The sequence below is a fragment of the Hirundo rustica genome, chromosome 5, assembly GCF_015227805.2.
Source record: "Hirundo rustica isolate bHirRus1 chromosome 5, bHirRus1.pri.v3, whole genome shotgun sequence".
NCBI classification, from domain to species: Eukaryota; Metazoa; Chordata; class Aves; order Passeriformes; family Hirundinidae; genus Hirundo; species Hirundo rustica.
This window is the reverse complement of record NC_053454.1, coordinates 23432841-23458307: the sequence shown is the minus strand read 5'-3', so window position 1 is coordinate 23458307 and position 25467 is coordinate 23432841. Positions and strand designations below refer to the sequence as shown.

General features: G+C 42.1%; 1 protein-coding gene across 15 annotated transcripts in view; it reads left to right on the top strand.

Moving 5' to 3' along the window:
• The first annotated feature begins 6015 nt into the window (after positions 1-6015).
• Positions 6016-25467, top strand: part of APBB2 (amyloid beta precursor protein binding family B member 2) — a 170867-nt gene continuing 151415 nt past the window's right edge. For 10 of the 15 annotated variants that reach the window (XM_058420586.1, XM_058420587.1, XM_058420581.1 and 7 more), the window contains exon 1: positions 6094-6160. The gene's annotated coding sequence lies outside the window, so the exon portion shown is untranslated. The other 5 variants (XM_040064026.2, XM_058420591.1, XM_058420585.1 and 2 more) reach the window with 5 other exon arrangements.

Genomic DNA, 25467 nt, shown 5'->3' with positions numbered 1-25467 from the left:
AATCATAGAATATCTTGAGTTGGAAGAAACTCACAAGGATCATCAAAGTCCAGCTCTTGGCCCCGCACAGGACAACCCCAACAGTCACACCATGTGTCTGAGAGCATTTTCCAAATGCTTCTTGAACTCAGACAGGCTTGGTGCTGTGACCACTTCTCTGGGGAGCCTGTTCCAGTGCTCAACCACCCTCTGGATGAAAAACCTTTTCCTAATATCCAGCTTAAACCTCTCCTGACACAGTTTCATGCTGTTTCCTCAAGTTCTGTCACTGGTCACCATAGAGAAGAGATCAGTGTCTGCCCCTCGTTCTCTCCTCATGAGGAAATTGTAGAATGCAATGAGGTCTCCCCTCAGTCTTCTCTTCTCCAGGCTGAACAGACCAAGCACTCTCAGGTGCTCTCGCATGGTTCCCCCTAAAGACCCATCACCAATCTTCACAGCCCTCCTTTGGACACTCTCTAATAGCTTTATATCCTTCTTGTATTGTGGTGACCAAAACTGCACAAAATATTTAAGGTGAGGCTGCACCAGTGCAGAACAGGGTGGAACAATCCTTGCCTGGCTGGTGATGCTGTGCTTGATGCCCCCCAGGACATGCTTGGCTCTCCTGGCTGCCAGGGCCCTGCTGACTTATGCTCACCTTTCCACTGGCCAGGACACAGAGGTCTCTTTCCAAGGTGCTACTTGCCAGTATCTCATTCCCTGTACATAGTTTGTATGCAGAACCCAGGCGCACAGTCCCTCACCTTCCTTTGTGAAACTTTATACAGTCGGTGATCGTCCCGCCCTCTAATTTGTTAAGGTCTCTCTGCAGGAGTGCTTTACCTTCCAGGGAGTCAACAGCTCCCCACAATTTAGTACTGTTGGTAAATTTACTTTATTTTCAGGTCCTGCGTCCAAGTCAATTATAAGGACATTGAAGAGCACTGACCCTAAATCAGAGCCTTGTGGAACCCCACTAGTCACAGGTCCCCAGTCTGATGTCACCCCACTGCCCACCAGGCACCCCCTTTGTGCCGGATGCATTAACCGGTTGCTCACCATCCCATGGTATGTTTATCCAGCTGTGTACTGAACATTGTGTCCAGAAGGATACTTGAGAGACAGTATGGAAAAGTTTACTGAAATCCAAAAAGATTACATCAACTGGTTTCCCTTGATTTCCCAGGTGAGTTAACTTGTCATAAAAGAAAATTAAGTTAGTGAAACATGACTGTCCCCATATGAAGCCATGCTGGCTGTGACCAATGATCATGTTATCCTTCAAGTGTTTTTTAATAACTCCCAGAATAATTTTCTCCATAATTTTACCAGTCATTGAAGTAAGAATGACAACTCTGTAGTTCCATGGGTCATCCTTCTTGCCCTTCTTGAAAATTGGAACAACAATTAGCCAGCTTCCAGTCAACTGTGATCTCTCCAGATTCCCAAGAATATTCAAAAATCTTTGAGAGGTCACAAACCCTGCCATGGGCAGCGACACCTTTAACTATACCAGGCAGGTTTCTCAAAGCCCCATATATAGCATGAGTGGGTCAGCCATTCTGGCCTAAAACACGGCTTTCCTGACCACCTCATAGGGAGCTGTACTGATACATTATCCTTGGCTGCCTCTTGGGCAGAACCTGCAGTGAAAGTCTTCCAGGGAAAGCTCCAAGATGCCAGAGCAGCAGGCCTGAAGCCCAGCAGCTGTTGGCAATGGAGAGGTGTTTTCCTTTATTTTGTGCTGTTTGAACAACAAAATATTTATAGACCCAAATGCAACCTACATTGCAAAATCTCTGTTGTATTCTTATTTCTCAGTTGTAGGAAAATATTGGTGATCGTATGTTTCAGCGCCCATCAAGGCTATAGTTCCCATTTTAAGCAGCCAAGGCAAGAAAATCTAGCTAGATATCAGCTTTGAAAGTGTAAGCTCTTCTCTTTATTTGACTACCTATAACTACAGCCCTTGCTCTGTTGCAGCTTTTGAGTATTTTTGTCCACCAGAGCCACATAAAAGAGTAAGCGGAGTTTGCAGAAAAGTCAGCTCTGAAAGCAGCTACTGGCTTCTAGCAGTGCCTAAGCAGCTATTGTAGCATTTAGAAACTCTGCATTAATAGCAGCTTTTTTGTTACAAATCACAGCTTCCCCCCATCTGGCCCTTCCAGCTAGAAGGAAGTCCCAAATGGGCTGTTTACCTGCAGTGGTCAGTTGGTATGTTCTCCTGTTTCAAATACGGTGATTGTTTGTGAGTGAACACAGTCATCCTCCTTGCACCACTCAGAACCTGCCTGTAATAACAAAAAAATGGAGCTGTGCCTGTTTGGATGAGTGCGTGGGCTGGGTAAATTCACCACATAACAAAGGAGTTTATATGCCTGGGGGGCAGTCAGGTCACCTCACCTTTCCTTCACTCTCCCTGTAGGAAATCTCAATATACTGCTGTGTAACAGGCAGAGAAAGGAGAGATTAGAGAATTACATCTAGACGACGTCCAAGAAATCATTTTTCATTACTTTACAACCATTCCTGGATGCAAGGCTTTGCATTCCTGAAGAGCTAAAGAGAAACTTCAAAATCATTCTGCCTTGCTTGGCATGCCAAGATATCAGAGAACTGTTGGCCTACAAATTGCTCCACTTGCACTTGTTCCCATACAACCTTCATTGAGGAGGTGGCAATGTGCCTGAGATAGCTAATACAGCAAATGGGAGAGGGCCCCATGAGTATAGCAGGAGGCCTTGATTTAGTTCCTGGATTGATTTAACTGCTGGAATAATCTTATCTGAGACTGATGTCTTGTGGCTTTTGCTTCTCTATAAATGACATGGGGAAGTTTGTTCATGGCAGAATTAACCTTTCACTATATGCTAGCCCAGGGAGCACTAAGGAGACAGGAATCCAAAATAATGGGAGGGATGTATGATTTGCACAGGTCCTGAGAAGCAATGTGTCTGGGGGACTGAACCCTCCGAGCATGTTCAAGCCTGTAATGAAAAATAGCATGCTACAAGTCTAATTCTTAAATCTTCCAGCTGCAGGTGCACTGTGGTGGTTTTTGATTTTTTCTGGAAAATTATTTGATTTTGCATTTAAAATGGAGACTTAATGCAGCTGTGTGAAAATGTTAGAGAAAGTGTTCCAACCATTCTGCTATAACTGATTTTTTTTAGTTAAGTTTCTGTGCTTAGGATCAATATATTCAGCCAAAGATGGTGGTGTTTTCTGTGCTACGGAAGAGCAGTGGCACCACTAGGTGGTAGCCTTGCTTATGAAATAGTCATCACTTTCCTACTGTCCGCTGCAGCAAGAGACGAGTTTCTCGAGATGGGATCACTGTGTACTGCAACTATCCCTCAACACTTAATTTTTATGGCACTGCTTACTACACTGCAATCCAAAGTGCATTATATAGACTATGTAACTAAATATCAATCATAACTCTAATCACATAGCAAAAACCACAATGTGGTGTTATTACATTTATTTTTATTAAAGGAACATGCATTTTTGAGTATCTTGCCTGAGCATTTCTGTCAGGGAAATTTATTAATAGGCTATTCACTAATAATCTTGGTAACCTGCTACTTGTCTTGCATCTCTTCAGTAGATGTAGTGCATATTCCAGAGAGAGTTCTTCTCCAGTATCCTGTCAAAGCATAAAAGCTTTCCCTCCTGCTGGATGATGTGCTTTGTTGAAGAGGGAAGCCACCTGATTTGCAAATGCTGGAATTTGATGAATCACCTTTGGATGTTCAGGTATTGGTCCTTCTGAAACTGATCACAATAACATGATTTTATTACAGATGATTATAACTATTTGGGGTATTTTTTGGGCCCTCATCATAGTCTTGAATGTAAAAATATCAATTAAAATGTGAGTTTTAGCTTATAAAAGTGTTAGGAGATTAAATCACATCCAATTTTAAGACAAGTGGATAAATTTGGTACCACTACAAAAAGAACAATACATTTAAAAGCAAGATATTAAGTGTAATTTCTAGGTGCTTTGCTCTGAATTACTTTGCCCAATTGTTGCATGTCTTTGCCTAATTGTTGTTTCTTGGTTTTAATCAGTGTAGTACTTATAATTACAAATATTTTTTCTGTTCTTTAGGCTGGTGTATGTCAATATGATCTTCTAAAACCATAAACATTTCTAATTAAAGATGTAATATTGCTATTAATCTTAATGATCCTTTAAATTGTTCTCAGTTCATGAGTGTTCTGTTATTACCAGGAACATATTTGTAAAGGCAAGGAACAAAACATAGAAGGCGGCTATGGAATGCATAGGAAAAATCATCTCTTGCAGATAAATAGGTTTGCTGTTATAAAAGGTGCGATAAATTTTAAACTGGACTTGGGCACTTCAATAGGACTACTAAATGTGTTTACATTTACAAGAACATGTAAGAAAATGTATGAGATGCCAATTTCATTATTGTAATAGACTCCTTTGACCTCCTTATATGTCTTAGGTCACTCCAATACGACACTATTTTACTGCTGATTGTTTTGCACGTGCTGTTCCAGGGATCTCCTAAAACTGATAGAAGGTGTAGAAGTAAAAGTCTATTACACGCTTTCCACTGAATTATCATCCTATGTTGAATTTTTTGCTTTAGCAATCACCAGTTTCTTCTCCTGCAATCTCAAAACCTAGCTTGACAGAACAGACAATAGTCCACATATTTGGAAGGCACTAAACAGAAATATCTTCCTACAGATGTGTCTATTAAGCCTCATTTCTCACTGCCTGGGACGTTGCTGTGATTCTCTACTCATGCATCTCAAGATGTGTCTAGGGATTTAATCTGAACCGTAACCCTGTAGTAGTGCATGCAGGGTCAGAGCAGGGAAGCTGCCAGGCCTGGTCCTTTACACATTTGTTTGCTGCACATGAGAACACCTCGTTCCTTTCCATTCACACTGGTTATCTGAGTTTGGAGACCCACCAGAACACAGCTGTTCGGAGCGCTACGCCGATGCCAAGCACACTCCATTAATCCATGACCAGAGGGGTTTGCTAATATTCATCAGCCATGTGGGTGTTTAACTCACTGTCACCTTGCCACTTGGTGCCCATATCCAGTGTGAAAAACGACCCATTCTTAGAATCATAGAAACATAAAATTTTTAGGGTTGGAAAAGATATCTAAGATCTTTAAGTCTAGTCATTAACCTGACACTGCCAAGTCCATCACTAAATCACACCCCCAAGTACTACACCTACTCATCCTTTTAAGCATCACCTTCAGAGATGCTGATTCCACCATTTCCCTGGGCAGCATGTTCCAATGCTTAACAACCTATTCAGGGAAGAATTTTCCTTAATATCCAGCATAAACCTCCCATGGCACAACTTGAGGCTGTTTCCTCTTGTCCTATTGCTTTTTAACTGGGAGAAGCAACCAACCCCGAGCTGTCTACAACCTCCTCTCAGGTAATTGTAGAGAGTGATAAAATCTTCTTCTAGGGCTTCCCAGCCCGCTTGGCTGTCTACCTGTCTACCTCTGCCTCTCACTATTGCCAGAGGAGCACTGGGATACAGCAGGTGGTATTTTAGGAGAGTCATTACCACTGCCCCACTTTGATATGGCCATTACTACACTTGCCAAGCACCAGTCAAACCTTTCTTTTTTCCCTAAGGAGATTTTTGGGTTTCCGTGGGGTTTTTTTTGTTGTTGTTTTTTTGGTTTGTGTTTTTTTTTTTGTTTTGTTTTTGTTTTTGTGTGTGTTTTTTTTGTTTTGTTTTGTTTTGTTTTGTTGGTTTTTTGTTTTTCTTTTTCAGGGGCAGACCTGCCTCACACACACAGAGCCTCTTCTCCTTCACAGAGGCACATCGGCCCCGATGTGAGCTGCTGACCTGAAGGCCCCGGTGCCCGGGGGGCCGCGGGCCCGGCTGAGGGAGGGCCACGGGGGCACGCACCCGCCACGGCGCCGCAGCCACCGCCCCCTCGCCCCGCCTCGCCTCGCCCCGCCCGGCCGGCACCCTGCGGGCCGCGGCTCTGGGCGGCGGCCGGGGCGGAGGGAGAGGAGGGGCGGTGGCGGCCGGCGGCCGGAATCGTTTCCTGGGTAAGCGCAGCGGGCTGGGAAGCGTTTCCGGAAGGCTGGCCGCATCCCGCAGCGGCTTCGGGCGCCTCCGGGCCGGGCGGCGGAGCGGCGCGGCGGGCAGGTGCGCTCCGCGGCGGGGAGGGCAGGGCAGGGCAGGGCAGGGCAGCGCGTCCCGTCCCGTCCCGCGGCACAGCCCCGGTGCGCGGCCGCCCGCCGTGCCGCCGCACCGCCCGGCCCGCTGCCGGTGCGACCGGGCAGGAGGCCGGGGGAGGGTCCCGCCGCCCTTGCCCCGGGCGATTCCGGCGCATCCCGGTCTCGGGGGTGGGGGACCGAGGCCGTCCTGCGGTCCGCTGCCTTCCCCCGGTGTGCAGGAGCGCTGCCGCTGCTGCTGCAGAGCGCTGGCCGAGCCTGCGGCGAGCGTGGGCTCCGCTCCCGCGGGCGGCGAATAGCAGCGGCAGCCGGTCTTGTTCCGCTGCCGCTGGTGCGGTAAAAAAGCCTGCAAAATGGTAAAAGTGCCCGTAGAAGTAGCTTTCTTTTTTGTTATTATTTCTGGTGGGGTTTGTTTGTTTGTTTGTTGTTTTTATTAGTAGAGTGAGCGAGTTGAGCTCTATGATTAAACGGTACTCGAGGGTTGCGCGCGGGGCTGCGAATGGGAGCGTGCAAAATATACAGTCCACGGAACAAAACGTGGACCCCATGAATCCGTCTTGGAAGTTGTCAGGAATTTGCTTGGGTCCCAAGGCAGCAACGGAGCTACTTTTCGTTGCTGCTAGAGAGGCAGATAAAATGGAAAGTGTAACGGTTTGTATTTTTACTTCATTGCTATGCCGGCTTGTTCACAATGTTTTATAGTTCTTGGCTGGGCTCCTCCTTGCTAGGGACGGTAAGTGTACTTCTGGGCTTTAAACACAAAATAACAAAACGAAGGAAAAAAACAGCTCTGCAGTGGTGATGCGCTGGTAGGCTTTGTGTGTTATCGATGCTACCGGTAGCTGTACATCGTAGATGGTGTCTGCAGTCAGTCGTTCAGGGTAGCAGTTTCTGCTGTAAGTTTCAGTGCTTCACAAGCATCTGCTGTGTTGTCCCAGAAGCTGAGGTACCGTTGCTGCTGAGCTGCTGCAGCTTTGCTGTGTCCTCTGGCTCAGAGGTGTGCTCCTCCAGTTTGTTCTAGATCCTACGTGTCGTCATCCTGCCATCTCGTGCTCTAGTATTTTCTGAACGCCTGAACGAGTTGTTTGTCTTATGTTTAAAACTATTTTCTGCTGGCTTAATTGCATTTAGTTAAAATAAGAGTGCAGATGTCCTAGCACTTAAAGGAAGAGACATGCTCTTACCGTGACCTTGGGACAAAATCTTGGCTGATTAATTTCCTTGCCTGGAACAGTCATGCGGAGTTGGGTATTTTTGTTCTTCCTTTACAGCAATGAGTGTGTGATGGAATACTTTTTGGCTTGTATTTTTGGGGTGGCTTTTTTGTTATCTAGGGGTAGTCAAGGTCTGGAGAAGACTCTTTGGGATGAAAAGTAATTTTATCCTGTGTTATGAAGAAAACATAACTGTAGTAACAAGGAGGAAGATTCTTGGCTCTGAAGCAGCACGAGTGTGTGTGCTTTTCCCAGCAAGAGTCATCTAAATAGTAGATTACAATTGTGGGAATCATTTGCTAGGGGAGGAAAAGCATGACTTGGAAACCTGAATTATTCTTTTTGTTTTTCAGTTCTGCTGCTAAATTGGAAACCATGACAAAACTGGTCATTTTTGGTGTGGTGTTGAGTAGACTGCTGTGCCATTGGTCAGGAGGGACGGTGACTTCCTTAGGAAATGCCTGAGGAGCCTAGAAAGGGCTGCTGCAGGGTTTGAGCTGAGGAGAGTAGTGACTTCAGGAGTTTGTTAAAGGGTAATTTGAGTACTTGAGATTGCCTGCTGTAGGGATTTTTTAGCAGAGGTTCTGAAAAACTGAGTGGAATCCTGGTAGTTGATAGATAAAGGTGAGCAACTGACTGATTACCTCTCCATCAGATAGCAAGCTTTGACACAGGATGTGTAGTCATACTTGTACAAATCATCCACACTGAAAACAAACTATACTGTACATCCCTTTCTCGTCTTACCTTTGTAGCCTTTGTACCCTGCTGCGAGCAAGGAGCTCCATTGCTGGGAGCAGTAGAGCCAGGGATGTGCTGGGTGCACTGGCTGATCGCTGACCAGGTGGCTGCTGCCTTGCTGCTCTGGAGAAAGTAAAGATGATGGTGGAGTGTGTTAGGCCAGGACACAGGCAGGAGCGCTGGTGGAATGGCTACGAGCTCCTGGGGAGCGCCGGCCACGGGTTCTCTCACCTGTGCTACAGGTGGAACAGTGCAGGCTGAGGCTGGAGGACAGCAGTGTCAATTATTCCAGAGAAGACAAGGAAAGCCTGGCTTGTTTAGCCTAGCAAATAAGGCTGAGATGGAGTATGATTGCAGTCTACAAGAACAGCTGGGGTATAAACACTAGAAAGGGAGAGAGGAGCTATTTAAGCTAAGGAACAATGTTGGCATGAGAACAAATGAATGTAAATTGGCATGAATAAACTTAAGCTGAAATTAGCAGTTTCTTCCCTAAATGGGCTCAGGTTCTAGAACAACCTTAAAATGGGATAAATGGGAGCAAGCCCCTTAACTGGCTCTTGAGGATATGTTGAGGAAGTCTGTGTTGTATGCTTGGCTGTGGCAGTAGGAAAGAAGGATTGGTGACTCAGGAAAGGCTTTTCTGTATGTCTGAGTTAACTTAATATAGATTTTGTGTGTTAGTGTTTCTTATTTTTAAAATCTGACATCACAAATCGGGTATAAAAATGTCTGCTTTACAGCTTGTATTGCTACGTGGTAGCAATGTGCTTAGCGGCCACTTTCTGAAATGTTTTGCATGTTAGGTTTTTTTCCCCTCTAAAATAGTGTGTTGTCTAACAACTGCATCTAATTGTGTGGAAATTCTTTTCCTTTAAGTCCAAGCAAAAGGAAACTCTGTGTTTGTATTTGTGAGCTGCTTGAGCTTATAAACTTTCAGGTTAAAAAATGAACTACAGCAATTCCACCACCCCCCCCCCAACAGAAGTAATTCATAAATTCTCTCAAAAATGAGTTCTTGGGGGGCTGTACAGTAGACACAGACAGTGTGAACTGAGACCAGTTCTCCAAGGTATGCTGTGACTGGAAGACCAGAATTAAATTAAGTTAAACGAAATTTGAAGACAAGCCTAATTGAGCTAGTTGTGCATGGGATTTGTCTCGTTTGTTGTCTTACAGAATAGCTGAGTTATCTGGCATGTTGGTTGCAGTAGTTGAAGTTGTATGATGTTTGTAGTTGGTTTGAAAAATATTGTGTGTGCAACATGGAATACAACCAGCTACAGATGGTATACAGTGGGTGCTGTGACTGTCAGCAGTACCTGACTGCGTCTTGTGATGACCAGCATCCCAGCACCGCTGTGCCTGTTTCCTTGTCTCATTATGCTTTGGGCAGAGGACTACTCTATGCTGCTGTCCTTAGAGATTTAAGGAGCAGAGGGTGGTTTTGGAATGCTCTCTGTGGTGTCCTGCTTTAGTTGCCTAATTCTTTTTACCCTTCAGCCTGCTTTCTTTGTAATCTGCGGTCTTCTGCAACCTTTTGTTGTTGTTGTTGTTGCAATGTAAGCAGATGTCAAAGGAAAAATAAGAACAGGATGCCCTTATTCAAAACTTTCTCTATAGATACTCTCTGAACCCCTGTCTGTTCTTAGCTTGGTGTTACCAGAGTTGGATGCAAGCTTTCCCTTCAAAATATTTGGTAGCTTTTGGTTCCAAATGCCTGTCTAGTCTGTCTGCAGCCTCCTGGGACCTTGCTGCAGCCTCTGTGGCCTTAAGCCAGGAGTGCTGCTTCTCTGTCTCCTGGCTGTGAAAAGAACTCCTTTCTGCTTGGCTTCTCCTGGATCCCTGCTGAGATTATTGTCTCTTTTACCACTTTCTGTTCACCTGCAAGAGGGGTTACAGGTGGGAGGCTGTAGGGCTCTGGCAGAAGCATTTGAGGGAAGTGTTGCTTTTGGAGAGTGCCCTGGGATCGCTGATGAACGCTGGTTTATCTGTGCCTCATCTGGGAGGTCCTGGTTAAGTCTGTTGCCAATGGTGTAAGAGCAGTTCCTGCAGCAAGGCATCGGGAAATGAATGCAGGAGTCTGCCGTGACAAAGGCAGCAGACACTTGGCCTCCATCCCTCTCAAGATAGTGAGTTAACCTTGTTAAAGAAAGTGGGTTTCTTTATGCCTTAAAAGGATGAAATTCGATTTAGCTGGAGATCTAAGGTCAGCCTCAAAGTTCTGTCTCCCAATGTTAAAACCATTTTCTTTCTTTAACTGAATCGTGCTGAGCTTCATTGTTCCCTGAAAATGTGATATTTGTTTGGATAAGTATTTAAATCGTGACTTTTACTGCTGAACAAACCCTGCATCTGAGTGTAACACCGATTAGTGCATTTTTAAAGTGGTCTGCATACCAATTAGGATGGTTAACTAAATGCAAATATGTGCCTTTATCAGTAGTCTTTGCTGCATTTGGTACTGAACACTGATTTCAGAAGAGTGAAATCGGATGTGGTTCAGTCTAGGAATTCATGAATGTAAACTACTAACTTGAGTAGTAGTGCATTAAAAGTAATATGTGACAGGGGGAGGTTTCCTAGAAAATAAAATATGCAAATTTTTCTTGTGATCTCAGTCCCAGATAGCCAGTGTCTGTAATTCTGGTTTGGTTTACCTTACGAATAGTGCTATGGCTGTAAAATACTTTAACCAAACTCCCGGCAGACTTATATTTGACAGTTTAATCTGTCTGACTTCACAATTTAAAAGCCTCCACTAAAATCTCAGTGGTGTCCCCCTGTAGCTGTGCCAAAATAGAGTTATAACTCAGTGATTTATTACTGTTTGGCTGTTCTTATTTTCTGTAGAAGACTTAAGGGGAGTCTTTTTTTCTTTTGTCGTCTTTGCAGGATTACATTGCATCCCAGATAATATACCCTGTCAGACAAAGTATCAGCTCTGTCTGCCTGTGGGAAAACCATCCTAGAAGCACTAGTCATGTTTCACTATGATATACTTTTAAGCAATTTTGCAGTACGTTTAGTTGTTTTGTTGGAGGTTTGGTTTTGTTCGCCTTTAGTGCAGTTTAATTTTCCAAGGCGATAAAAGGAAGATTTCTAAAGTACTTCTGCAGATTTCAAGTGTAGATGATGTGTTTAAAAATACCATTTGGATTTAATGTTGGTGTTAAAATATGTTTCATGCAGTACTCTCTTACTCACAACTGATTTTTTTCCTTATATCTATTAGCTGGTTCTGGAGAGAGGTTTCCTGATGTAATTACTGTGCGTGAAGGACAGATGCCAAAGAGAAGGAAATTGACAGGCATTAATGTTCCTTGCCTTTATGAATTAACTTGTTTTAACAAAAGAAACTACCATAAGCTTTATATACTTTGTTGCTGTCATCTGTTATAGGAACATATATTGTCTTTGCAGTGTTCTCAGGATAGGAGGCCCTCCAAACAGTTATTAAATGGCAGTCATTAGTGTGACTAATATTGGCACAAATTAGTTAAGACTTTGTTGGAAACTTTTTAAGTATACTTTAAGAAACTTTAGGGAAATGCTGCAGGGTTCTTACAGGCCAGCTGCAGAATTCAGCAAATGAGAAGCTCAACATTAAGCCATCCTATTAAATATAGAATTTCATTTACCCAAACTACTGCCATTTTTATCTAAACTACTGCTTCCAATTCATTGCTCTTGTGTTTACACTTGCCTTTTTAATTCTATTTGCGAAGAAGTTTAATGTTAGGAGGAGATATTTCTTAGCAAGGTGTTGAATTGTGTAGCTATGGAGGAAGCTGTGCAGAGAGCCACCATGAAACATGAAAGGGAACTGCAAAGAAGAGAAATAAGGAGGGGGGATGCTCTAGAACTTGGCACTTGACAGATCGAATTGGGATTTAAGTGTGCCATAATGGAAAGGAAGTTTATTTAAGTTATTTAAGTGAGTTGGAGATCCATATGAATAGGCCACAGTGTAGGAACCTACAGGAAGATTCATGTGGAAATGGATAGCCTGGGTGTTTGGGATGCTCGTGGCATTAAGAAAACCTTCAGCACTATGAGATGATCTTATCTGGATGGCACCCTGCATGCTTCCTATGTGAGCAGGAGAGGCAGGATCTCCATGGTTTTTTGTTGGGTTGGGGTTTTTTGTTGATTTTTTGTTGTTGTTGTTGATTTTTTTTTCCCCTTGATATCCATCTGGGTGTAAAACCTTTGGGGAATATGAGATCTCACCAGAACAGGCACCCTGGTGGAGTGGCAGATTGAGAAATAAACTCATATTTTTCGAGTCCTGTGTGAGCCTGCTTGCCTTTTTCTTCTTCTTTCCTTCCCTTTTTTCTTTTTCCCACCGTAATTCAAGAAAACAGTGAAACAGCCCAAGAACCATCAGTAAAGGGAGTGGTTTAACACAGCTGTACTCAGACAAACAGGATTTTTAATTTTTTTTTTTTTTTTTTTTTTTTTAGAAGTTTAACATTCATTCCCTTAAAAAGTTCTCAAATTTAGGAAAAATGATGATACTTGCATATTTGAAAAGAGAAACATTAGAAAAAACCCATATTTTTAATTATTTGATGTTTACTTCTCGGCAACGTTTGAGATCGGACTTATTGTTAGATAACTTTGTAGGTAGGTAGTTGGTAAGATGACTAACAAAGGATATTGAGGTAACACAAAATAACATTGGCTTTAAGCATGTGTTATTATTTAAGCATGTGCAAGAGCTGCTAGCAAACAATGCTTAATTATGTATGTGTGTTTTAACCTTATTTTTATAATCTTTGCACGCCGTTATGTCAGCACTGACCTGTGTAAACTTTTTCAGTGAAATATCCTGTATATTTTCAAATATGGATTTAAACATGGGTAAAAATGATGATTCTATACGTCTTAAAATATAGGAAGCTTTCTGATAGAGGCATATGAGCATTTAGGGACCAGTGGTTCTTTCTTGAAAACCAATATAGATATGTCCTAATGTGATAAAGATGGTGCCATTTGTCAGGGAAATGGCTTAAGTGTTCCCTGGGAAATTTGTCTTTGCAGCCTGTCAATATTGTGATGCCCTTGCACTAAAGTGTAGCTCTTGATAGCAGAACGCAGAAAATTCAGGAATTCTCAGTGAGGGAGTTCAAGAGGGGCAATTGGGACACTCTGAGGGATGTCAGTGAGGCTTGATGCCAAGGAAGTCCTTAAGTCATGGGATCCTCAGAGCATTGTTAAAGGTTTGTTCCTCAGGCAGCAGTCACATTTCTGTTGTTTTCTGTCTCGCTTTGAGCTAAAACTCAGCCAGCGTATGTTGCATGTTGGTTCTGAAATACAATCTCCGCTCTCTGGTTTTGGCCAGCCGGTGTATAGGAACACATGCAATGACGTGAATGGTTTTACTTGCTTGTTTTTAGGCAGAAAAAAGGGGGATCCCTCAGTGCTTCCCTGGTCCAACCAGCAAGTCAGGAGGTGATGTTCTCCCTCCTTTCCAATGTGTGTGCACATATTACAGAGAAGGGAACAGCTGACAGGCAGGATATGGCAAGGTACATCCCTAAATCTGCTGTTTCCCTGGCAGCAGAGGCTCTGGTGACCCTTGTAGCCTCAGAGATGCAGCAGCTGAGAGCTGTCACTGTCCTTGCCTTGCAGTAACCCCAAGGCTTCACTGAGCAGTGTACCCTGCCAGTGTCTGGAGAGGCCCAGGAGCTGGTGGCTGGCTGCCTGCCATCCTGCAGCACAGCGCCTGGCTCTGCTGCTGCCAAACCAGCAGGTAGGAGTGCTGGCTGGGCGGAAAACATTTTGTGGGATTTATCCAAAATAAATATCTAATTCTGTATGGGTGAGGCTGAAATTCTTCAGCTGCACCTCCTGCTAGAACAGAAGAGAAACCCATCTTTTTGTCACAGTGCTTTTCTAAGCTTCTGTGCATATGCAAGGTAAAGGTATTATTTTCCTAAATTTAAGATTTGGGTCCTCCTTCCTTGAGTTGTGGTGGATGTCTAGATCTGTACTGCTTTGAAAACCTGTTTGAAGACACGTAATCCGGACCTCTCTGAACCTCCCCCAAAAGGCTCACAGTCGAGGCATTTAGCTGATTTTTTTGCTTCTGCTCTGTGCGTCTGCGTAGTCCTTGAAGTGTAAATATAGAGCTAGAGAAAATAGCGCTTGATCTGGTATCCCAGCTTGCACTGGGACTTAAATTAGGAAATATGAACTTCTGCTATAAATCAGAAATTTGAGTTTGTAACCCCTTAATTTTTGGCCTGATAAATCCTGTTACTCCTTGGACACTGTTAAGGTTCATGTCTGTAAGTCCCAAGGTTGTTTTAAAACTGTGGGTTAAATAACACATATGCAAATGTTTAAAATAAGACTGTCAGCCCACACAACACGCTGGCTGTAAAACCAAGACTGGACAGTGTGGGGCTGATTCAGGACGTGCTGATCTGGCTTCAAACTAGCTAATGTTGAACTTTAGCTTCTACTGGCTATACTGCCTTTGCTGTGTTACGGGGATGGAAAGTTCACAGGTTGCTGCTGTTTGTCCTAGTGTCATTAGTTCTCCAAGAGCAATGGGGTGGATACTTTTTGCACAGTGTCATCAGGCTGTCCTCGGCAGCTCTTGCCTGGCACAGAGTGTGAGGATGTCCAGAGTTTCCTAGAGCGCTCTTGCTTGGCACATGGGGTGAGCATGTCCTGAGTTTTTCCTGCTGCTGAGCGCAAATACTTGCTAACTTCCTCAAGCAGCCAGTGTTCAAGCAGGGAACTGGGCTTTCCCCATTCTGGGGTTGTTCTTTGAGCTGAGGTTGCGAGCAAATATTTTAAGCGTGGGTAGATGCAATGTGCTGTTATGGCAGCATGTGAGTCCTCCTTGCACCAGGTGAGCTTGAGAGGAGGCGTTGAAATTCTAGATCCATGATGGCAGAGGATGAATTTGAGCATTTTAACAACTGACGGAGGAGATGCTCTGAGGAGAGCGGCACACACACCCTGCGATTCCAAAATGAAGATACTGGTACTCCCAAAAGCTGGCTCAGGAAACCAGCCAGAGGGCTCAGGTGGAGGCAGGAGCTAGTACATAAATAGATGAAGAGGAATTCTAATTACACAGGGGAGCTAGATGATGATGAAATTTGCAGCAAAAAGCAATAGTAAAATAAGCCGAAGTCTCTTGCACAGAGTTAGACACTAACCTGGGTATAAAACTCTTCTGTGGTGCAGTCTGTGCTAAGTACAAATAAATCCATTTTAAAATGTTTTTTAGGTTTCTTTCTTTTCTCTCCTTGTTTTAAGGACAGGCCAAGGTTCATCCTGTAAGATTCAAAGTACCCAGATTTGAAAATAATTGTGTTTTGTTTTGCAGAAACTGAAGTTTCCACATGGGAGTTTCACATGCAAGCTATGTTCCTTTGCACTTTTCTTGGCTATTCCTAACATAACAGTGTCTGTAGCTTTTATTATCTCTAATTCAGAAGCATAAGCTGCCTCAACTGCTTTCACAGCACAACAGGGACTTTTAATAGGCCATGAGAAACCCTGTGCAAAGCTTGCCAAGTGGCCGCAGCTGGTTGGTAAAGGTGGATAATTAAAAACTAGTGTTTTCCGAAGGCCTGTAAGTTGAGAGTGACATGCTCATTGATTACCTGTGTTTCTACCTCTCTCAGAAGCTGTGGTTGAAAGAACTTTTTCTTTGGAACAGAGCAGTGCACGCATGAATGCTTGACTCTTTTGGAGAGTAATACTTTCTTACCTCAGATGGTATCTGCGCAGCATACAAGAAATGGTAGTAAAATTATTAGTACTTTTGAAATGAGTGTTGTCAAGGTTTTTAGGCATAACTAGAAAGCAATACAATATCTTAAACTTGATAAAATGTTTCAATTTGAAGCAATAGGCTTTGGTGTGTGAGGAGCACATCGTAATTTTACAAGGTGAAGTAATGCAGCTGAAGTAGATTGGTTGTACTGAGGGTCTGCTGAGCGTTGACAGAAGCAAAGCAATGTAGCACTGAAATGACATTGTGGGGTTGGATACCCTCTGATGGGGAGCAAGTTTTTAAAAAAAAAAAAAAAAAAGACAGCTCCGCTGGGAAGTCTGACTCCAGTGGTGTTATCTCAAGGGTCACCAGGGATGACTTCAGAACCTCACCTTGTTGTCAGCATCAAAATCACAAAATTCGCTTCTTGCTTCCAAAGTGAAGTAGTGCTAGGAGGCTTTTATGTGCTCATTTCCTTCATTTGCTCCATGCTTTTTCATGGTATAACAATATCTGTGTTTAAACCAACCTTTTTCTTAAAACCTTTATCTTTGAAGACAGAAGCAAAGTATTTATAATGTTAGCATGGCATTGGCAGCATTTAATTAGATGCTCTAAGTACAAAATTAAGAAATAGCATCCCGACAGGAATTTTTAGATCTTCTGGTTTTCCTGTTGTCGCATGGATTTCACCACATTAATACAACTTTTGATGATTACACCCTTGACCCAGTTACTCTTTTTCTGCTTTCCTCTCTACATCAAGTCAGGCAAGTGTAAACATTTAATGTATATCAAAAATGAGAATTTTTGTCTTCAGTAATGAATCACAGTGGAAGGCGTGGAGGGAGAACAGCAAGTCTTGTGATATATATATATATATATATTTTTTTTTTTTTTTTTTTTTCCCCCTGCATTCTAAATGAAACTGTTTGATAGATGCTGTGTTTAGGTCCTACCACACTGATGGGTTTTCCCCCCAAATACTGATTGTGATAGATGAGTTTCTTAAACTGTATTAATTTTTTGAACTGAAAACTTTGTCAGCAGTGATTGTGTTGCCAAAGGAGGTCTGTTGTGCCACCACTCATGCAAGTGGCATCTTTTGGACTTTCCTCCTGAGAGATGGTAATTGACTGCTGTCCCATATTATAAGGGTATTAAAGGGTATTGAAGAAGTTATTAAAAAAAAAAAAAGTCTTTTAAAAGAGGGAATAATTACCATAATAATTTTCTGAGTAGGGCCGTTGGTAATATAAAAGAAACTAGTCAATTCTTTTTTTTTTTTTTTTTTTTTCCTGAGGTTAAGAGTAGAAGCTAGAAGTGATGGTAGTATACCAGACATTTTGAGATTGCTTTTATCACTGATGATCTATTTTTCCAAATATTCACAGTTAATCATTATCACTTAGATCCTTCTGTCTAGAGGAAAGAAATCTTAGTTTCAGCCTCCATCCTGGTTTTATGTAAATCATTAATTGCTCTTCTGTTTCATTAAGCTGCAGCCAACCATCAGGTGTGGGATCATATTATTATCATTATTAAGGAACTGTGATTACATGTGTGCCATGCTTTTTAGTGCTATAAAAGAGAAGTTACACGCTGACTGCATCCAGGCAGGCATAGTGAGAATAGTACTGGGATTTTTTCTGTGAATTTTTGAGTGGCTGTTATTAAGACTGTCATGTGTATGTAACCTTTCAGCATACAGAGCATAAATTGCTGCTCCAACTAAACTTAGAATATGTAAGCAGTAGAGTTTTACTCACGCTTTCAGGTATCAAAACTGGTTGAAATATGGTTGCTTAATTTCACACCAGTGACCCCTTTGTACAAACATGTACTTGTTATCTCGGTACAGCAGTGTGGGATTTCTGAGGACAAGCACTGCAAGCCGCTAACTGAGCTGAAAGGTCTCATGTGTCTCTTCCCCAGCATGGAGCGACTTAACACCTCTCAAGGCCTGTGACACAATTGTGTTTGTCTGCAATTAGTTGCTTGACTAATTCCCAATGTTGGTGGTTACTGGTGGTTACAGAGATAGCAATGCTGTTGCTGTATACTAGGTATTTTGTAAAGAACAGAAATTAATGGGTATATTTTGTTGTGGAAAATGTGGATTTCCTTGAGGTGACTTTTCATATTGGGAGGGAAAACACAAACTTTGAAATTCTCCTTCTCAGCAGACCACTGCTTCTTGGAGTAAGTCAAACAGAAGCTGTAGGAAAAGCTGTTATTTTCTTGGGTGACTAACCATATTTTTTATTCTCCGTACAGAATCATAGAATGGCTTGGGTTGGAAGGAACCTTAAAACTCTTGTTCCAACCCCCCTGCCATGGACTGGGACACCTTTCACTAGAGCAGGTTGCTCAAAGCTCCATCCAGCCTGGCCATGAATACCTCCCCAGGGATGGGGAATTCACAGCTGCTCTGGACAATCTGTTCTAGTTCATCACCTCCCTCACAGCTGAGAATTTCTTCCTAATATCTGCTCTAAACCTACTCTCCTTTGGTAATTTCCCTTTTTCCCATCACTATATCCTCTTTCTCCATCTTTCTTGTAGACTCTCTGGAAGAGAACTTTGTGGTTTTTGGGGTGTGTGTTTTTTTAACCTCTACTCTGAGCAATGAAGCATTGTGCTTTCATTCTCTGCATATTTCTTGATTTGGTTCTAATAGAATATAAACGTGTGTAGAAGTTATTTATTGTCCAAACTCGTAACAGCCCTGGTGTGTTTGAACCACAAACACAAAGTCTGTATTTACAGAAGAAACAGTCAGATGGTTAAGTTTTAAAACCAATATTAAAGGAAAGAATAGTTAAAGCCATGTATGGAAAATGGGACAAAGTGCATCAGAAGTCAGTCTGTTGGTGGACTATGTCAGAGTAAATGACCCTTTATTTTCTATTTCCTACCTTAAGATGTGAGTCAGGATAAATATTTTTATTTCATCTGGTCTTTAATAAAACATTTTTTGTGGCAGTTGTTAGAGCTACAAAGCAGTTAAGGGTTATGCTAAATGGGAAACAATAGAAGAGCAAAGGAGATGCTAAACTGGGGGAAGACTAGGGGTGGGCTGCTGCCAAAAAAAATTTGTCAGCCAGAAGTTAGGAGTGCTCAAAAATTGCATTAATATTGCTGGTATTAAATGAGATGTAGATGTATCTAGCCCTTATACAGAAAAAGTAGAGCCATTATACAGTATACTGTAGAGTTCTTGTCTAGGAAGAAATTAATCATTTTGATAGTGAGAAGTGAGATAATTTGAAATCCAGCTTGGTGTAAGAAGGCTCCTTGTTCTGAACACAAACATTGGCTTTACCCCACGTAGTACCTGCAGTTTGGGGGGACGTGCTTTGGGATGTCTTGTCCCTTGCTTTATCCGGTCTTCCCCTGCCTCCTTTCAAGGTCTGCCTCAGTTTGCATGTTTTTGATCTCACCTCTTCTTTCTGGAGTTGTACAGTACTCTTTGTGCTTATAGCTCTGGAAAAGCTAATTGAAACAAGATTCTGCTAATTGAAGCAAGATTTTGCTAATTGTCTTTGGAAGTGGCACAAAGAATGACTGGACTGGCTTGCTCAGCTTGGGAAAAGGGAGAAGTGCTCTATGGTTCCTGGGTTTTGAACTGCTTGTGGCTATATGGTTTCCCAAACTGTGGTCACAACTTCCTATTTGGCTGCTTGGAGGTGAATTCCAAGAGCTTCAGTGGAGTTTTGGTGTTTCTTGCTGCAAAAGCTTTGGCAAGGACTTCATTGCATACATAATTATAATAATTGTGTTGAATACAGAAGGTTATATAATACATTAGTATTTATTAAATACTATCATTATCTGAATTATAAAGTTCATAGTAGTGTTGTGAGTGACCAGAACCGCCCCCCCCAGGTTTGGGGCTTAGTTTATATATTAGGGTTGCCTGTCTTCAAAATACCAAAGGACATCTCTCCTTTCCCAGTGTTTTTAAATGTCATTGTAGCATTATGGTGTGTGATTTCTATCTTTGAACATGATGCTGGAGAGGGATGGGCAGCCTGCTCTCAGCTTTTCCCAGTCCATGGTATGTAAGTTATGGGCTGCCATCTCTAACCCACGAAGATACGGAGTCATCATCCAAGTAGTGTCTCTTCTTGTTCCTTGCAGATCTGCATGGCAAGTCAAGGCAGCTCTGTAAGGTCAACAGAAGAGTTGTTAGGGCAGGAATGAGAGTTGGCTTCCCTAAATACTCTACTGTATTTAAAATCTTTATGGCAGCAATTCAGGATTTTATTTAGATTTTCAGTGGTATACCCTTAATACATGTGGTAAGATCTATCCTGTGTTAGACTCAAAGAACAGTGTAGAAAACAAGCTTTTCCTTGTCTAAAGGAAGGCATTTGCCACCCTTGTTACTGATGGGTGGTATGCTAATTCTAAGTAACTCATCGGAATTGGCATGAGTAAGATAAGATGGAGGAGAAGTGTTAAGTCGTTTATGGTCAGGAGATAAGTATGGCATTGTTCATTCTTAATTCTGTAGATGTTGTTTCCAAAATTCTTAAAAAGCCTTTGGATCTGAATAGCTTGGGATAATGCTATTAAGTTACAACAGGGATTTTGATGTTCTGGGAAAACATTTTTACCTGGCAGGATAATATTTGTTCTTTTCTCTTAGCAATATGTGGTTCCTTTGGCTTTGCTTTTGCATTTTAGGCTAATGTCTTCAATACTTTGGTTTTGGCCTACTGGTGCTAATGGAATAGATGTGCTGAAGTACTTCCCTCTGATATAACTGGGCCCTGAATCATGTTTGTAGGTCATGTCACTTTGTTCATACAAAATTATGCCTCTCCCTCCCTAAGCTGGACATTTGGTCTTGACATAGGGTCATTTGCAGAATGAAGAGGGCAGAGACAGCTTCACTCTTTCTTGAAGTATCTGGCTCGGAACGCTTTGGCTTTAGTCCAAGCATCAGCCAAGTTGGAGCGTGTTTTTGATGTTCTTTCCTGGCAGACAGTGACACCTTTGTAGTTTCAGGATTGTTTTTAAGAGATATGCCTTTAGTCCTAGTGGTTCAGCTGGTACTTTAAAAATGTTGATATATATCCAAAACCCGTGAAAAACTACTTATGTGATAAGGGGGGCCTGGAATTTGAATCAGATTGGTGAAATTTTGAGATCAAGTTATGCTTTAATTGAAAACACTTTCTTAATTCTTGCTATAAAGCATAATTTTTGCTGTAGAGCAGCTGCAAAACACAAGGTAAAATTGCCCTAAGCTAAAGATTTATTGACTTTGCTTTTTTTCCTTTCTTCCCCTTCTAAAACAATCACAACAAGTATGTTGTGAAGTAGGGTGACTGTGTTTGGACTCAAAAGTGTTTAGCAATGTTTTACTGACTGAAGTGGGATTGATACAGAGCAGCATTCAAAAAAAAGCATGGCTTTGTGTGGAAAGCAGGAGCACAGCAACAGGCAATTACTAATAGGTTTTGTACATGATGCAACGGGAGTAAGGTCAGGGAAAAGCTGTGGCGCAGAGCAGAGGAGCTGTAAGCATATGTGTTGTTTGATATTTCAGTCTGCTGTGGTGGGTTGGACCACAAACATCTCTCCCTGTTTCCCTTTTTATGTTTTGCTCCCTGCCAAGGCAGATGTAAACTTGCAGTGTTATTTGAGGTTTCTCTGTACAGATGTACCTTTTAACTGCAATTAGGGCAGAACACCACCATCCCCGATGGGTAACCAGTAGTAGCATTTCTCATGTCCCTGGGTGACCAGAAATAAAGATTAACAAACACTTTCCTGCTGTAAAACTTTCCTCCAGGTCAAAATGGATAGGAAAGTTCAGTGTCGCTGATGAGTTCTAATTTCCCCCCCTTCCCCAAGCAAAAAATTAAAGGTTGCTGTTAAATTCACCTCATTCTCTATTAAGCCTCCCTGGTCATTTTAAGCTGCCTGACTCAAGTAGTGTTTTTAGTGTTGGTAGCGGAAAGCATTTTATTGAGGAAAACACTCTATGGTGGAACAATTTTAAAATTATATGGAAACATAGTATTTAGCTACCAATAAATGATTTGTGTTGCAAGACATCAGAACAAAGGAGTGATGAATGTGTATCTGCCATGAAGGTGCCTGCCTTCAGTTCCTGCATAACTGCTTTGTGCTTAATTACAAAAGGATCTACGTTGGCAGTGCTGGGGAATTTAACACATTTACTGTCTAGTTTATGTAAGGATTCCTACATACTTCAAATACTTGGTAACTCTGCTTATGTGTTTTGAGGGAAAAAGTGGAGGGAGGTGGCTTGAGTAATGTTGTTCAGTTGGTAATAAAATAGTTACACATCTGTCTTTTCTTACTGAGTCAGATTTGAGATATAGCTGCCCTTAAGGCATTGCTTTCCATAGTCCCTGGGGAAATTTTTCCACCTGGTTTCTTAGCACTGGTGTTCAAAGTGCCAGCTGCAATCTAGTGTTCGGTCATGTAAAGGATAACTAGCATGGTACATTCATCTACAGGGATTGTGGGACATCCAAGAGTTGGCAGGAGGGAAATTCATCTGACTGTTTGTTGGTTTACTTGCAGGTCAACTCTTCTTTTATTGATGGTTGTGTGAAGAAAAGACTTTGAGTGCCAAGCTATTTCTCCTTGAATAAATAGTCAACAGATTGTTTAAGAACTTATAAACAGCAGGAATTAGCAGCCTGGCAGCCTAAGCTGTTCCAGGCTTTGAATAGCGTGTGCTTGGGAGTATTTTTCCTTAGCCTTGTCAGGACAGCTACATTTTACAATGGTCATTATGCTCCTGCCAGGGTTTGCAAACACATCCAGTTGTGTTTGGCTCGACTCCTGTTGCTGCAGTGTTTTGTTTTTCCGGAGTGCCTTTAGCTGCAATTCAACACCTTTTATCAATCTGGCCTTACCACAGCATGGAAACAAGAAAGGTTTCATAAAAAGTCACTGTCTAGACCCTGACTGACGTTACGTACATGTTTCATTATCCTCTTCTCCCAGCATGGATCTTTTTTGCCACCGAGGTAGGGAAAGCCCACCAGCTCAATGGCAACACAAGAGGCAGCATTGTAATGGAGAAGTTTTCCCTGTTGCTGTGGTGGTTTTAAGTTAGAATGAGGAGACTTTCTTAAAAATTTAAGGTTTGGTGTGTTTTTGAGTAAAAAGAGGACTTCTTTCTGAAGTTATCTAATGCCCTGAGGTATGTGTAGTTAGAAGTTCAGCCAAAGTTGTGATACATCAGTACATTTCAATGAAAACCACAAAGTGTTCATGGCTAAGGATACCTTTCATGAACTTCCTGTTCAGCTGTTAATACCATTAATATTGAGGTATTCTGTTCCAACTCCTTTCTCATTGTAAAAGTTCTTTTTTTTTTTTTAATTTATTTTTGTGCATTGAAAACTGCACTCTTCATTTTAAATGAACTTAAAAATTCATTTAAGAGAGGTTGAAACAAAAGGCTAAAAATTTCATTTGTTTTCTTTTTCTCTGTTCCATTTCTTTCCAGACTCCCTGCACTTCTGAAGATTTGAGGCAGAGAGGCAGAGAAGCTGGAGGAGGTTATAAAGTGAAGGTTTGGGGATTAGATGTGAGGTCAGCCATCCCATCTACAGGGATACAAGGGTGCTGCTGTTAGCTCTTTCAAAAGCTTGCTGTTGAATCCAAAAGAAATCTGTTGAAAACCTTCAAAGACCCATTCAAACTAAATGTAGTGTGTGGTTTTAGATTCATGCTCTTTCAAGAGCTTCAAGCCCACATCACCAAGCACAGATGAAAAGAATATGTGGAGAAGTCAAAAGAAGCATAACAGGCATCTCACTGCAGCCAGTTACAATCTAGCTTGGTACTATCTCTTACTATTACAAAAACAGTGTGTGGCATCCTTGGTTGTAAAAGCTTGTTGTGGAGGAGGGTTGCGTTCTGCTTGGTGTTTCTAGCTGAGTACACACATGTTGAATGATTAAAAGAACAATTTGGGAAAGATGTTGCTTATGTGACTTCAGTGTTGTGCAGTGTTGGGGCAGTTGCAGTTGATGTGTCTCTGTGAGGATGGTAACAGCCTTCTTAACTCGAGTAGAAGTTGTGTAACTTAGTAGTTTGGAGCTTCTTTTTGACAGTTAAGATAGAAGATATACACTGTGGTTAATCATTGAATAGTGATGATTGGAGAAAAGTACTATCAGACACTGTTTTAACAGCTGTGGTTTCTATGATAAAGACAAATCCCTTCACATAAAACAAACTGCAGTTTGGGAATTAAGCCTGTTTTGAAGATGAATTTATATTTAAATTCTGAGAGGAAGCTTTCGTCTGTCTCCCTGAAGCTGTGTGAAATCCTTTGAGGCGGAAGGGAGGGAGTGCTTAGAAAACCATTTCTGATATTAAACGCCTTCTGAAAAGCTAGACTCATGAAACTCTGAATTTGAGGTTTGGAAGTTAGTGTTCACAGGGTAGGAAAAACTTTATTGAGGAGCAGCTGATTCCAGAGTGCCAGAGGTCAGCTGACCTGGAGACCCTTTGTGCCCGGGCATCACTCCTTGTCCCCATTCCCCTGCTGAAGGAGGGGCTGGTGGGATGCTGGGGGCTGACTGCTCCCTATGGCCACTGGCACTGCTGCAGCCCCTCTGTGGAGTTCCCTGGCCAGTGTACTGTGAAGCTGAACAAATTCCAGTGGTAGCCAAGCTGTAATCAATTAAGCACTGGGTGAAAAGAACAAGGAAGAAAACCAAAAAGCCATAGCTGGGTGTGAAATATCACCAGGGCTTCATTAAGGGACATACAATTGACAGCTACTCAGCATCTTCATCCCTCTCTGTGCAAGGTGAGCCAAGGCTTCCATCACAAGTGCTGCAAAGGCTAATTTGGTCATTTCTCTACATCTAAATGTCCTTTGCACATTTGAGGGTGTCCTTTGCACTCTTCTTCTAAAATAATGGTTTCTGTATCTCTGCTCTATCTGGTGTGGATGTTTACCTCCCCCTTGCCCACAAGAGCCTCTAGTCTAAACATTTAGTCTAAACCTGATTTATTCAGGTCCTCTAACTTTGTACTTAAGTGGTATGAACAGTTTTATACAGTGTTCTGAGAAGTTGTGAACTCCTGTCACAGTTTGTACTCAGTGCACTTTTTTTTTTGGAAGAAGATAAATTTGAAGAGCATGAATTAGAGTTCAGAAATTCTCCTCTTGCTGAGCTCAGTGTGAGAGGGGAACCCAAAATCCGGAGGGAAAAGCTGTTGTTATGGCAGCAGAAATAATTTTTGATTGAGACTTGCCATTCAGATGTCGCTTTCATGTTTCCTTTTTCAATCTTGAAAGAGGCCTGTGTGTTATATGATGAAATAAATGACTTTTTAATAAGCATGTAACTAGTATCTCCCAAATCTCTGTAATTTAGGCACTTACGGAAATAATAGCACATGATATATAATAGTCTGTTGCCTTCAATTTTCCAAACTCTATTAGAAAGGGCAATGATGCACGAATGTATAACTTCAGTAAGTCTTTATATTTAGTACTTTGCAGCCCACTTTTTGCAGATATTTTTGTTTGTATTGCAGTGCAATTGAATCACTGGCATAATC